Source organism: Oncorhynchus nerka, linkage group LG15 (genome assembly GCF_034236695.1).
Source record: "Oncorhynchus nerka isolate Pitt River linkage group LG15, Oner_Uvic_2.0, whole genome shotgun sequence".
NCBI classification, from domain to species: Eukaryota; Metazoa; Chordata; class Actinopteri; order Salmoniformes; family Salmonidae; genus Oncorhynchus; species Oncorhynchus nerka.
Window position 1 is genome coordinate 81,279,365 of NC_088410.1, and position 14,567 is coordinate 81,293,931.

General features: G+C 40.9%; 1 pseudogene; it reads right to left on the reverse strand.

The window, feature by feature from the left end:
* The window catches only part of LOC115143394 (inositol 1,4,5-trisphosphate receptor type 1-like), a 151,866-nt pseudogene that overhangs the window by 46,310 nt on the left and 90,989 nt on the right, over positions 1-14,567 (reverse strand).

Sequence of the window (14,567 nt, forward strand, 5' to 3'; positions counted from 1 at the left end):
CCTGTGGGTCTTTTGGGGTGTTGCATGCTATCAGATAATAGCTTCTCATGCTTTCGCCGAAAAGCATTTTAAAAATCTGACTTGTTGCCTGGATTCACAACGAGTGTAGCTTTAATTCGATACCCTGCATGTGTATTTTAATGAACTTTTGAGTTTTAACTAATACTATTAGCATTTAGCATAGCGCATTTGCATTTCCAGAGCTCTAGTTGGGACGCAAGCGTCCCGAGTAGAAGCAACAGGTTAAACAGCCATCACTAGCACATTAGAGTCTGCTGCCTATAGACATAGACTAGGAATCACTGTCCACTTTAAGGAATGGAACACTAGTCACTTCAATGTCTACATATCTGGCATTACTCATCTCATATATATACAGTGCCTTGCGAAAGTATTCGGCCCCCTTGAACTTTGCGACCTTTTGCCACATTTCAGGCTTCAAACATAAAGATATAAAACTGTATTTTTTTGTGAAGAATCAACAACAAGTGGGACACAATCATGAAGTGGAATGACATTTATTGGATATTTCAAACTTTTTTAACAAATCAAAAACTGAAAAATTGGGCGTGCAAAATTATTCAGCCCCTTTACTTTCAGTGCAGCAAACTCTCTCCAGAAGTTCAGTGAGGATCTCTGAATGATCCAATGTTGACCTAAATGACTAATGATGATAAATACAATCCACCTGTGTGTAATCAAGTCTCCGTATAAATGCACCTGCACTGTGATAGTCTCAGAGGTCCGTTAAAAGCGCAGAGAGCATCATGAAGAACAAGGAACACACCAGGCAGGTCCGAGATGCTGTTGTGAAGAAGTTTAAAGCCGGATTTGGATACAAAAAGATTTCCCAAGCTTTAAACATCCCAAGGAGCACTGTGCAAGCGATAATATTGAAATGGAAGGAGTATCAGACCACTGCAAATCTACCAAGACCTGGCCGTCCCTCCAAACTTTCAGCTCATACAAGGAGAAGACTGATCAGAGATGCAGCCAAGAGGCCCATGATCACTCTGGATGAACTGCAGAGATCTACAGCTGAGGTGGGAGACTCTGTCCATAGGACAACAATCAGTCGTATATTGCACAAATCTTGCCTTTATGGAAGAGTGGCAAGAAGAAAGCCATTTTTTAAAGATATCCATAAAAAGTGTTGTTTAAAGTTTGCCACAAGCCACCTGGGAGACACGCCAAACATGTGGAAGAAGGTGCTCTGGTCAGATGAAACCAAAATTGAACTTTTTGGCAACAATGCAAAACGTTATGTTTGGCGTAAAAGCAACACAGCTCATCACCCTGAACACACCATCCCCACTGTCAAACATGGTGGTGGCAGCATCATGGTTTGGGCATGCTTTTCTTCAGCAGGGACAGGGAAGATGGTTCAAATTGATGGGAAGATGGATGGAGCCAAATACAGGACCATTCTGGAAGAAAACCTGATGGAGTCTGCAAAAGACCTGAGACTGGGACGGAGATTTGTCTTCCAACAAGACAATGATCTAAAACATAAAGCAAAATCTACAATAGAATGGTTCAAAAATAAACATATCCAGGTGTTAGAATGGCCAAGTCAAAGTCCAGACCTGAATCCAATCGAGAATCTGTGGAAAGAACTGAAAACTGCTGTTCACAAATGCTCTCCATCCAACCTCACTGAGCTCGAGCTGTTTTGCAAGGAGGAATGGGAAAAAATGTCAGTCTCTCGATGTGCAAAACTGATAGAGACATACCCCAAGCGACTTACAGCTGTAATCGCAGCAAAAGGTGGCGCTACAAAGTATTAACTTAAGGGGGCTGAATAATTTTGCACGCCCAATTTTTCAGTTTTTGATTTGTTAAAAAAGTTTGAAATATCCCAAAAATGTCGTTCCACTTCATGATTGTGTCCCACTTGTTGTTGATTCTTCACAAAAAAATACAGTTTTATATCTTTATGTTCGAAGCCTGAAATGTGGCAAAAGGTCGCAAAGTTCAAGGGGGCCGAATACTTTCGCAAGGCACTGTATATATACACACTGTATTCTATACTATTCTACACTATCCTAGTCACTTAATGTTTACATACCTGGCCTTACTCTTCTCATGTGTATATTCTGTATTCTATACTATTCTACGGCATCTCTTTCACATAATAATGCTGACATATCTTGCAATACTCACCTCATATGTTCAGTTGAAGTCGGAAGTTTACATACACTTAGGTTGGAGTCATTAAAACTCGTTTTTCAACCACTCCACAAATTTCTTGTTAACATAGTAGTTTTGGCAAGTCGGTTAGGACATCTACTTTGTGCATGACATGAGTAATTTTTCCAACAATTGTTTACAGACAGATTATTTAACTTATAATTCCAGTGGGTCAGAAGTTCGCATACACTAAATTGACTGTGCCTTTAAACAGCTTGGAAAATTCCAGAAAATTATGTCATGGCTTTAGAAGCTTCTGATAGACTAATTGACATCATTTGAGTCAATTGGAGGTATACCTGTGGATGTATTTCAAGGCCTAACTTCAAACTCAGTGCCTCTTAACTTGACATCATGGGAAAATCCAAAGAACTCAGTCAAGAACTTAGAAAAAAAATATGTGGACCTCCACAAGTCTTGTTCATCCTTGGGAGCAATTTCCAAATGCCTGAATGTTCATCTGTACAAACAATAGTACGTAAGTATGAACACCATGGGACCACGCAGCCGTCATACCGCTCAGGAAGGAGATGCGTTCTGTCTCCATTAGATGAACGTACTTTGGTGTCAAAAATTGCAAATCAATCCCAGAACAACAGCAAAGGACCTTGTGAAGATGCTGGAGGAAACAGGACCAAAAGTATCTATATCCACAGTAAAACGAGTCCTATATCGACATAACCTGAAAGGCCACTCAGCAAGGAAGAAGCCACTGCTCCAAAACCGCCATAAAAAAAGCCAGACTATGGTTTGCAACTGCACATGGGGACAAAGATTGTACTTTTTCCTCTGGTCTGATGAAACAAATATAGAACTGTTTTGCCATATTTACCATCATTATGTTTGGAGGAAAAGGGTAGAGGTTGCATGCTGAAGAACGCCATCCCAACCGTGAAGCACGGGTGTGGAAGCATCATGTTGTGTGGGAGCTTTGCTGCAGGAGGGACTGGCGCACTTCACAAAATAGATGGCATCATGAGGGTGGAAAATTATGTGGATACATTGAAGCAACATCTCAAGACATCAGTCAGGAAGTTAAAGCTTGGTTGCTAATGGGTCTTCCAAATGGACAATGACCCCAAGCTTACTTCCAAAGTTGTGGCAAAATGGCATAAGGACAACAAAGTCAAGGTATTGGAGTGGCCATCACAAAGCCCTTACCTCAATCCTATAGAAAATTTGTAGGCAGAACTGAAAAAGTGTACGCGAACTGAGGCCTACAAACCCGACTCAGTTACAACAGTTCTGTCAGGAGGAATGGGCCAAAATTCACCAAACTTATTGTGGGAAGCTTGAGGAAGGCTACTCAAAACGTTTGACCCAAGTTAAACAACTTAAAGGCAATGCTAGCAAATACTAACTGAGTGTATGTAAACTTCTGACCCACTGGGAATGTGATGAAAGAAATAAAAGTTGAAATAAGTACTTTTCTCTACCATTATTCTGACATTTCACATTCTTAAAATAAAGTGTTAATCCTGTCTATCTACCTAAAACAGGGAATTTTTAGTAGGATTAAATCTCAGGAATTGTGAAAAACTGAGTTTAAATATATTTGGCCAAGGTGTATGTAAATTTCCAACTTCAAATGTATATACTGTTTTTTTCTATACTATTCTACTGTATCTTTGTCCGTTCTGCTCTGACATCGCTCGTCCATATGTATATAGTCTTAATTCATTCCTACTAAGATTTGTGTGTATTGGATATATGTTGTTTAATTTGTTCGATATTACTTGTTAGATATTACTGCACTCTCATATAGCTAGAAGCAAAATCATTTCGCTACACCCACAATAACATCTGCTAATCACGTCTATGTGACCAATAAAATGTGATTGATTTAATATTACACATACAGAGATCAGCCATTGATTGGCACAGACACCCTGCAAATTACTCAGATGATTAAGAGACGGCAGATGGGGAGGATAAGGAGGAAGGGGAGGTGGAGGACAGAACTCACTGACCTCTGCGGATTCCTTCCAGAGGGTAGAAGAAGGCCACCAGCAAGTTCATGAGTACAGCCAGGTTGAAGGAGATGCTGCTCCAGAAGGACATGTTGCGAGAGCACCAGTATAGAATGGGCTGGGCTGGAGAGGGGACGAGGAGTGCCAACACACACAGTCAATAGACAGTCAACAGTATCACTTCTACACCAGACAACCACACAGTGCATTCACTACTACAACCACACCACCATCACAATACTGCTGCACTCATCAAACTAAGTCACGATTCAAAGGAGATGCAAATACACATACAGTATCTATTGCACATGTAAACACATTCGGCCTTCTAGGCAGAGTCCCTCTGTCCAATGTCTGTCTTCTTTTCTCCATCTTAATCTTTTCTTTTTATTGGCCAGTCTGAGATATTACTTTTTATTTGCAACTCTGCCTAGAAGGCCAGCATCCCAGAGTCGCCTCTTCACTGTTGACATTGAGACTGGTGTTTTGTGGAAACAATTTAATGAAGCTGCCAGTTGAGGACTTGTGAAGCATCTGTTTCTCAAACTAGACACTCTAATTTACTTGTCCTCTTGCTCAGTTGTGCACCGGGGCCTCTCACTCCTCTTTCTATTTTGGTTAGGGCCAGTTTGCGCTGTTCTGTGAAGGGAGTAGTATACAGCGTTGTACAAGTTCTTATGTTTCTTAGCAATTTCTCGCCTTCCTTTCTCAGAAGAAGATTAGACTGATGAGTATCAGAAGAAAGTCTTTGTTTCTGGACATTTTGAGGCTGTAATCGAACCCACAAATGCTGATGCTCCAGATACTCAATTAGTTTAAAGGACAGTTTTATTGTTTCATTAATCTGTACAACAGTTTTCAGCTGTGCTAACATAATTGCAAAAGGGTTTTCTAATGATCAATTAGCCTTTTAAAATTATAAACCTGGATTAGCTAACAACATGCCATTGGAACAAAGGAGTGATGGCTGCTGATAATGTGCCTCTGTAGATATTGGGCCTCTGTACGCCTATGTAGATAAATCTCCACCCGGCACAACGAGAAGAGGACTGGCCACCCCTCATAGCCTGGTTTCTTCCTAGGGAGTTTTTCCTAGCCACCGTGCTTCTACACCTGCATTGCTTGCAGTTTGGGGTTTCAGGCTGGGTTTCTGTACAGCACTTTGTGACAGATGATATCAGCTGATCAGCTGGCTTTATAAATACATTTGACTGATTGATTGATATTCCATTCAAAGAAAATCAGCTGTTTCCAGCTACAATAGTCATTTGCAGCATTAACAATGTCTACACTGTATGTCTGATCAATTTGATGTTATTTTAATTGACAAGAAATGTGCTTTTCTTTCAAAAACAAGGACATTTCTAAGTGACCCCAGACCCCACCTTTTGCTTTAATGACAGCTTTTCACACTCTTGGCCTTCTCTCAATCGGCTTCATGAGGAATGCTTTTCCAACAGTCTTGAAGGAGTTGCCACATATGCTGAGCACTTGTAGGCTGCTTTTCCTTCACTCTGCGGTCCAACTCATCCCAAACCTTCTCAATTGAGGTCTGGCAATTGTGGAGGCCAGATCATCTGATGCAGCACTCCATCTCCTTCTTGGTCAAATAGCCCTTACATTGCCTGGAGGTGTGTTTTGGGTCATTTTCCTGTTGTAAAACAAATTATAGTCCCACTAAGCGCTAACCAGATGGGACAGCATATCGCTGAAGAATATTGTGGTAGCCATGCTGGTTAAGTTTGCCATGAATTCTAAATATATCACAGACAGTGTCACCAGCAAAGCACCCTCACACCATCACACCTACTCCTCCATGCTTCATGGTGGGGACCACAAGAGATCATCTGTTCATTCGCGTAGTCTCCTCTAAACAGTTGATGTTAAGATGTGTCTATTACTTGAACTCAGTGAAGCATTTATTTGGGCTGCAATCTGAGGTGCAGTTAACTCTAACTTATCCTCTGCAGCAGAGGTAACTCTGAGTCTTCCTTTCCTGCGGCGGTCCTCATGAGCTCCAGTTTCTTCATAGCGCTTGATGGTTTTTGCGACTGCACTTGAAGAAACTTTCAAAGTTCTTGACATTTTCCAGAATGACTGACCTTCATGTCTAAAAGTAATAATGGACTGTCATTTCTCTTTGCTTATTTCAGCTGTTCTTGCCATAATATGGACTTGGTCTTTTATCAAATAGGGCTATTTTCTGTATACCACCCCTTCCTTATCACAGCACAACTGATTGGCTCAAACGCGTTAAAAGAAGGAAAGACATTCCACAAATTATTTTGTGACACACCTGTTAATTTAAATGCATTCCAGGTGACTACCTCATGAAGCTGGTTGAGAGAATGCCAAGACTGTGCAAAGCTTTCATCAAGGCAAAGGGTGGCTACTTTGAACAATATATAAAATATATTTAGATTTGTTTAACACTTTTTTGGTTACTACATGATTCCATATGTGTTATTTCATAGTTTTGAAGTCTTCACTATTATCATCGTCAATGTAGAAAATAATAGAAATAAAGAAAAACCCTGGAATGAGTAGGTGTGTCCAAATTTTTTACTGGTACTGTATGTCAAGTATGATTATTTTGAAAGGGGGAAGGAGTGACAATGTTGTATCAGTTGGTTAGTTGTAGGAAGGTTATTGTTAACTGGTACCCAAACATCATGGGGTGATTGGGCGATTCACTTATCAGTTTTTCCTTGCAGCAAGTAATACACCCCAGTGGGATGTCTTGTGACTATCCTGCAAATGATGCAGGAAATGACTGAAGTTGTTGCCTTGTTTGTGCCAGCTGAAGCATGATACACAGTAGGGCAGTGTTTCCCAAACATCAAAAGGGTGCAAAGCCAATTAGCATGCTTATTTGGTGTATATTAAACCCATTGGGTGATTTTGGAGTGTGTTCAGTACTGTTCAAACCTGGGTATTTGAACTTCAACTCGTAATCTCAACAGTCAACCCTTTTTTCATTTGAAAAGAGGAACTAAGGGTGGGGACTTTTATAAACAGCAGCAACCGCACTCATGCACCAATGAAACAACATGCTCTCTCAGTCGCTGTGCTGCTGATTCATTCAGATAAGACAAGTGCGCCATGTGTGTCAGAGTACAGTCCCCTCTTGCAGTACAGGGCTCACAGAGGGACAGACAGGCAGAAACACGCTCCCATTGAGGAAACAAAGAGTGCAGTCATACAACGACCGCAGCCTGAAGGGGGATGAAGGGATCAGATGCTAGGCGTCAATAAGAAGACGCCCTACTAGATGTGCAACATGGGGTACATTGGGTGGGTAGACTTGGTGATGAGAGCTCCAACAATTGCACCATGAGTTATTATTGTAGGACAATGCTTATTCAGATAATGACTCTTCCGTCACAAGCCTAGTGTCTGCAAACAGATTCTGAGAGACATCTCATTTTCAAAGCGTCTCATCCTCTACCTCCTCAGAAACTCCTTTCCTCTCTAGCTCTCTTGAATCACTCTCTCCCCCAGTTACTCTAATGGTGTCTGGATCCCATTCTTCAGTAGTTAGGCCTAATCTGGCCATGTCCTACACCAGGGAGCAGTCCTATAGATCGCTCATGTCTGCAGACTACCTACTCTCTCAGTCTGTTCTGCCTCAACGCTTGCGGTCCTGGACTGCTCCTGTACTGACTGTCTGCTGGATTCTGGACTGACTCTCTCTGGAAGAGACCCACTCAGACTGACCTCCAATCTCATTACACCCTGGGAGAGGATCATTCCCTATTCTCAGAGAAGCTCAGCCTCTTGCCTAGCTATCTATACTCTCCCTCCTTTACCACATGTACTCGGTGAAGTAAACAATCAGAATATATCCCATGTGATTATTTGTGTGTGTATTACTGGTGTAGCACATATCCCAACAGCCCCCGCAAGGTGAGGCAGCCCCCATTTTTGGGGGTTGTGGATAGCATATGAACACATCTGAAAGAAATTGCATAATTTTCTCTCAGCCTTATGGAAAAGTGGAAAATAGCAGGAAATTAGCTCAGAGATTCTTGAAGTTGGGACAATCCTTGTTCGACAGGTAAACTTTTTTTTTTTTTGTAAAACTAAAAAATATATTTTGTTGCATTATTTGAGTTTAAAATGTACATTTAGGGGAATTTAATAGGGGAAAGATTTGATTTGGGAAATTTCTAAATACTTTCAATATTATTAATTTCCATTTCGGCTCTATGCCTGGAAATCCCCTTGTCATGAGCAAAGAATCCCTCCCCAAAATAGCGGAAAAAGTGTTTAAATAGTTTTTTTTTTACTGATAATAAATGGATATTAACTGAAAAATGATCTTTACATATTTTTTATTTAACCTTTATTTAACTAGGCAAGTCAGTTAAGAACAAATTCTTACTTACAATGCCGGCCTACCCCGGCCAAACCCGGACGACCAATTGTGCGCCGCCCTACGGGACTCCCAATCACGGCCGGTTGTGGTACAGCCTGGAATCGAACCAGGGTCTGTAGTGACGCCTCTAGCACTCTTATGCAGTTTCTTACAATAGCCCTCTGTAACTTTAAAGAATATTTCTCTCAAAACTGTGATTCCTAAAAGATGTCCCCGGACATTTGGTCAACTCCGTCAGGGTCAGCTATACCATAAGGACCCCTTATTCATGTCCTCATTACATGTAGCGCGATCTACCGCTCAAAACATGACTTAAAAAAACGTATGCCTATGCAACATAAACCAATTAAAAGCATTTCTCCCTACCTCCACTAAGAAAAGGGGACAGTCTTCCAGCATGTGGCGAAACTTAAGTCGCACTGCATTATGCACCAATTCATGTTGTTATTCCTATGACCAGAGACAGTTAAATATTCCAAGATATTAAAAAAGACACAAGCCACTAATAATCAAAGCACTTTGCTATACTCATTCATTGCAGCTGCAGTACTGGTTATAGCGTGAGTGTAACCAAGGGGAACGCAATTTTTATGGCTTATAAAAGTGTTGAACAAAGTGTTGACAGGGCTGAATAACAACTTAAACATGAACTTACTCATAACAACAGCAGCTCTTTGCTGTATTTGTTAATTTTCTCTTCAGTCATGGTTTAAAAAGTTTGGAAATCTCACAGTAACTTTGCAGTGTGTTAGATGCTTCTTTTTACAGTCTATGGCATGAGGAAACAGTGCAGACACAGTGATCAGTGCTATCTGATTGGCAAGTGGTAGGCTTACAAGTGCACTTGCTTTGCTTTCTGGGCCTGTTGGCTACCTTCAGACACATGAAATGGTTCAAAATGGGAACACTTTGCCTTCCCGACACTAGGGCTGCAAAATCAAGTGCACCCACCACCAACAGCGCGAAACAATGCTTTATCGTTGTTGTTTTTTACAGAAATGTTTGGTCAACTAGGAATACCGGTTGTTGACCACTGCACTGAAGTAAAACTGCAAAGAAATGTAACTTTCATGCTGAATAGAAACTGTTATGTTAGGGGCAAATCCAACACAACATGTCACTGAGTACCACTCCTCATATTTTCAAGCATGGTGGTGGCTGCCTCATGTTATTGGCATGCTTGTTATCGGCAAGGATTAGGGAGTTTTTTAGGATAAAAAAAATGTAACAGAGCTAATCACAGGTAAAATCCTAGAGGGAAAAAAATGATAATGGATATTAACTGAAAAATTAGCATATTTTTATTTAACCTTCATTTAACCAGGCAAGTCAATTATGAACAAATTCTTATTTACAATGACGGCCAACCCTTGCCAAACACTATCCCGGACTACGCTGGGTCAATTGTGCGCCGCCCTATGGGACTCCCAATCACGGGCGGTTGTGATACAGCCTGGAATCAAACCAGGGTCTGTAGTGACGCATCTAGCACTGAGATGCTCTTTCTTAGACCGCTGCGCCACTCGGGAGCCTGTAACTTGGTTCAATCTGCTTCCAAAGGACACTGGGAGACAAATGCACCTTTCTGCAAGACAATAACCTCAAACACAAGGCCACTCGGTAGCCCATAACTTGGTTCAATCTGCTTTCCAACAGACACTGGGAGAAAAATACACCGCTCTGCAAGGAAATAACCTAAAACACAAGGCGACTTAAGTTGCTTACCAGGACAACATTGAATCTTCCCAAGTGGCTTAGTTACAGTTAGACTTAAAAATCGGCTTGAAAATATTTGGCAAGACTTGAAATTGGTTGTCTAGAAATGATCAACAACCAATTTGACAGAGCTTGAATATTTTTTTAAAGAATAATGTACAATCCAGGTGTGCAAAGCTCTTAGACAGAGAAAGACTCACAGCTGTAATTGCTGCCAAAGGTGATTCAAACATGTATTGACTCAGGGGTTGAATACTTATCCAATCAAGATACACTAAGTGTACCAAACACTAAGAACACCTTCCTAATATTGAGTTGCATGTCTGGTTTGAGTGTCTGTTGTCAACTCTCTGTCAGTGGTTTTTCAACTCAGTCACTGATGTAGCATATTTACTGTTAATATTCTGAAAAAATATTTAAAATCACTTTTCTGCAACATACAGTATGTTTAATCAACTGAAGAATTAGCTGTGCTAGACCTAAGGGATAATGTTTGCTTTATAAATGTTGTTTTATGTTCTAAATTTAGAAAAACATGCCAAAATGCTAATAAAATTTGCCCTGGACCGTTTAATAGTGCTATAAAACAAAAGAAAAAGAAGTTTGGAGATTTGTATTACATACTGTATTTGAATAATCTAATGTTAGAATGAAACAATCAAGGCCATTAAATACTTGTTGGACGATCAAATAAAACATGTAATGCTTTTTATGCTGTCTGATGAAGACATAAATACAGTTAGTTGCATTTTCTGATATTTTTTATCTTTATTAAGTTGTTCCTTTACATGCCAAATATGTGTATGTGACCAATACAATTTGATTTGTGATAGCTGATACTTTGTTGTATCAAAATATATATTTCACATTTTTTTGTGGAAAAAAGTTGTTTGTCCCGTCTTTCAAGAATCCCTGAAATTTAAAACAGTAAAAAAAAATGTCAGCCTCATGGCAAAATGTATAAAATAGCTTGAGATAAGCTATAATACAGCAAATATTTCTCTCCCCATGGAAGAATTATCATCCTTTTTTTAAAGGGAGGTTAGATGTAACAATTTATAGATGAAATACCATCTCAGTTTTTAATAAAGCATTGTGAATGACTCTATAATGAGATTATATAAAATACTGTATAAGATTATGATTCAAATGTATTCTATTGTGGGACGCTGCAGAAATATGTTTTTGGTTGCCACCAAATCATTGGCTAGTGCCACCATTTGAAAAAGCTAGTGGGACCAGTGACACCAGGGAGATGTTAGTCTGGAGCCCTGCAACCTTACATTGTAAATATCTTAACATTTATCCACCTTATGTTATGTACTTTAACTTAACATATAACCTTTACATGCCCTCTCTCCTCCAGGGTTCAGGGTGGGTCTCTGGCCCATACATGGAGGACCTGACCCAGCCTGGGGAGTCTCCTGAGGGGCCCTGAGGGGTCAGGGAGGGGTGAGGGCATGTAAAGCAGGTACCTAGTATAGAGAGGTAAGGAGAGAGACGCACAGGGAACCGTGTTTGCGTTACCAGTGGTTGGCTCTTGAGTACCTCGCAGCTTCTTCTGCCAGTTCATCTCGTTGAAGAGGTCCTCGGAGCGCAGGAAGAAGTCGTTGATCTTGCTGCCCTGCTCGTCACGCTCCGTGGTGTAGTACACCCGCAGCTTGGACTCGTTGGTGAGGAACTCACAGATGTTGGGCACGGGGAAGACTATCTGCTCCATGGTGCGATCCAGCCGCACAATCTGGGCACAACCACATGCAGCCAGTGCTGCCCATCACAAACCCTCTCTCTCAGGGGGAGGATGGGCAACTCTAGGCCCTGGACTGGGTAGGCCCAAAACTTTATGGTTTGACAGTGGCGTGTTGTTGCCTGTTCTTCATCTTGGAAAACTGGCTAAGACATGATCTGGCTATAATAGACTGTTATACAAGTGAAGAGGAGTAAAGAAGGTGATTGTTTGTGTGTATAAAAGCAAAGCACAACACCTTGAACACTCATTTGATAAGCTCTTCCTTGACAGCATTCTTTCCCTAATAACATACAAAATACTGACAGCAGGCAAAGAAAGACAATATGACTGTCACATGCCTAGGATAACAAAAAGTCAAAACATATTGCCAAAATACATGTTGCAATCCACCAAAGTTAATACAGGGGTAATAAAACAGAAAACGACATGGTGAAAACAGATGGATAAAATGACCGACCTCAATTTGAGCTGTGTGCTTGGCATAGAACTCCAAGGCATCATCCCCCTCCCCATAGATCTTCAACATGGCCTGCAGCTCCTTGTTGTGGCGGGCCAACTGGATGAACGCACCAATGCATTACATGAATGCACCAATGCCATCAGGTGATGTATCACATTATACTTATGAATTTTTATTGTACTGTCATTGGTCAAAATTTACAATCAGCGTCTTCTAAGTCACCAACTTCATTTTTTGGGGTCTATTTTTCCTCATTGTATCTGATAGGTGGCATGAAATGTGTTACAGTAGGTGTGTTCTGGAACTTCCTCTAGCTGCCTGTGGGGACAGGGAACTGACACTGACACCAGATCACTGCAACACCAGACGCATCTGACAGTACATGCCACTGTTTGTGTACAATATGTGGACTATTCAGTTTTCACACACTAGCATGCTGGGCATCATGCCTTGGGATCAACATTTTTATTTACATAACTGAAACTGTCTGTGTTGTTCACCCACATAACTACTTGAATAGACTAATAGAATAGAGCTGAATTGCGCCTAAAGGGGGTTAGAGTGGAAGAGCTCTGATGTAATACGTTTATAGGTTGTATAGGAGCTGTTACAGGAGGTGTAAAGCTGCATGCAGTCAGTCAGCGTTCTACAGTACCTGATGAGCCAGGATGTAGATGTTGTGGCCCACGTTTCGTGGAGAGGCAGCATGCTCTTCCTCGCCATCTTCATCTTCCTCAGCAGGCTCCTCCGGCTCCACCTCTCCCTGCATGTAGGCCTTCTTTATCACCTCCACCTGCATATGAACGTCACAAACCAGACCGTCAGATAACTTCCCCTTAAAAATGTTCTCTGTGCCATGCCATGCTGCAGGTATATCTGACTACCAATACATGGCACTCACCAGTTCTTTAGGCCTCATGTTGTACAGTATCCTCTCTGCATTCTCACTGTCATGGCGACTCTCCATGATGGCCAAGAGGAGCTTGGAGGCGTTATTCTGGAACAGAGAGGGGAGAGAGGGGCAAGGGGTTAGGGTTGCACATCTTGGGGAATATTCAGAGGTGGAAACTTTCCGTGGGAATTAACGGGAATATATGGGAATTAACAGGAATATATGTAAATATATGTAAATTAATATTAATACCATTTAAATGTAGATGTGTTTTGCATTGGATATATTTACCACATCATATGGAAACAGAAACAGAAACATTTTACCTCATCATAAGTAGACATAATTGCAAATGATTAAATAACTTCCAATAGAAAAAAATTAAATATATGTAGTTAAGAATTTAACCTTAGTTGACTCTTCACATGATTTTAATGAAAAACAAAAGGGAATATTGAATGATCCTCAACGATCCATCGCATCTCCCAAAAAGGTTAACATACACCACCGTTCAAAAGTTTGAAATGTCCTTTTTTTTTAAAGAAAAGCACACATTTTGTCCATTAAAATAACATCAAATTGATCAGAAATGCAGTGTAGACATTGTTAAAGTTGATCATTTTAATAGGCTAATTGATCATTCGAAAAGAAAAAGAAATTAAGGCTATTCCATGCGAGAAATTGCCAGGAAACTGAAGATCTTGTACAACGCTGTGTACTACTCCCTTCACAGAACAGCACAAACTGACCCTAACCAGAATAGAAAGAGGAGTGGGAGGCCCCGGTGCACAACTGAGCAAGAAGAGAAGTACATTAGAGTGTCTAGTTTGAGAAACAGAGAGAAACAGCAAGGGTAGCATTCCAGAGAGACATCAGAGACTGTAACGTTCTTATCTTCACGGAAACATGGCTCACTAGAGAGACGCTATCGGAGTCGGTGCAGCCAGCTGGTTTCTTCATGCATCACGCCGACAGAAACAAGCATTTTTCTGGTAAGAAGAGGGGCGGGGGGGGCCTTATGATTAACGAGACGTGGTGTGATCATAACAACATACAGGAACTCAAGTCCTTCTGTTCACCTGACTTAGAATTCCTCACAATCAAATGTCGACTGCATTATCTACCAAGAGAATTCTCTTCGATTATAATCACAGTCGTATATATTCCCCCCCAAGCAGACACATCGATGGCCCTGAACAAACTTTATATGA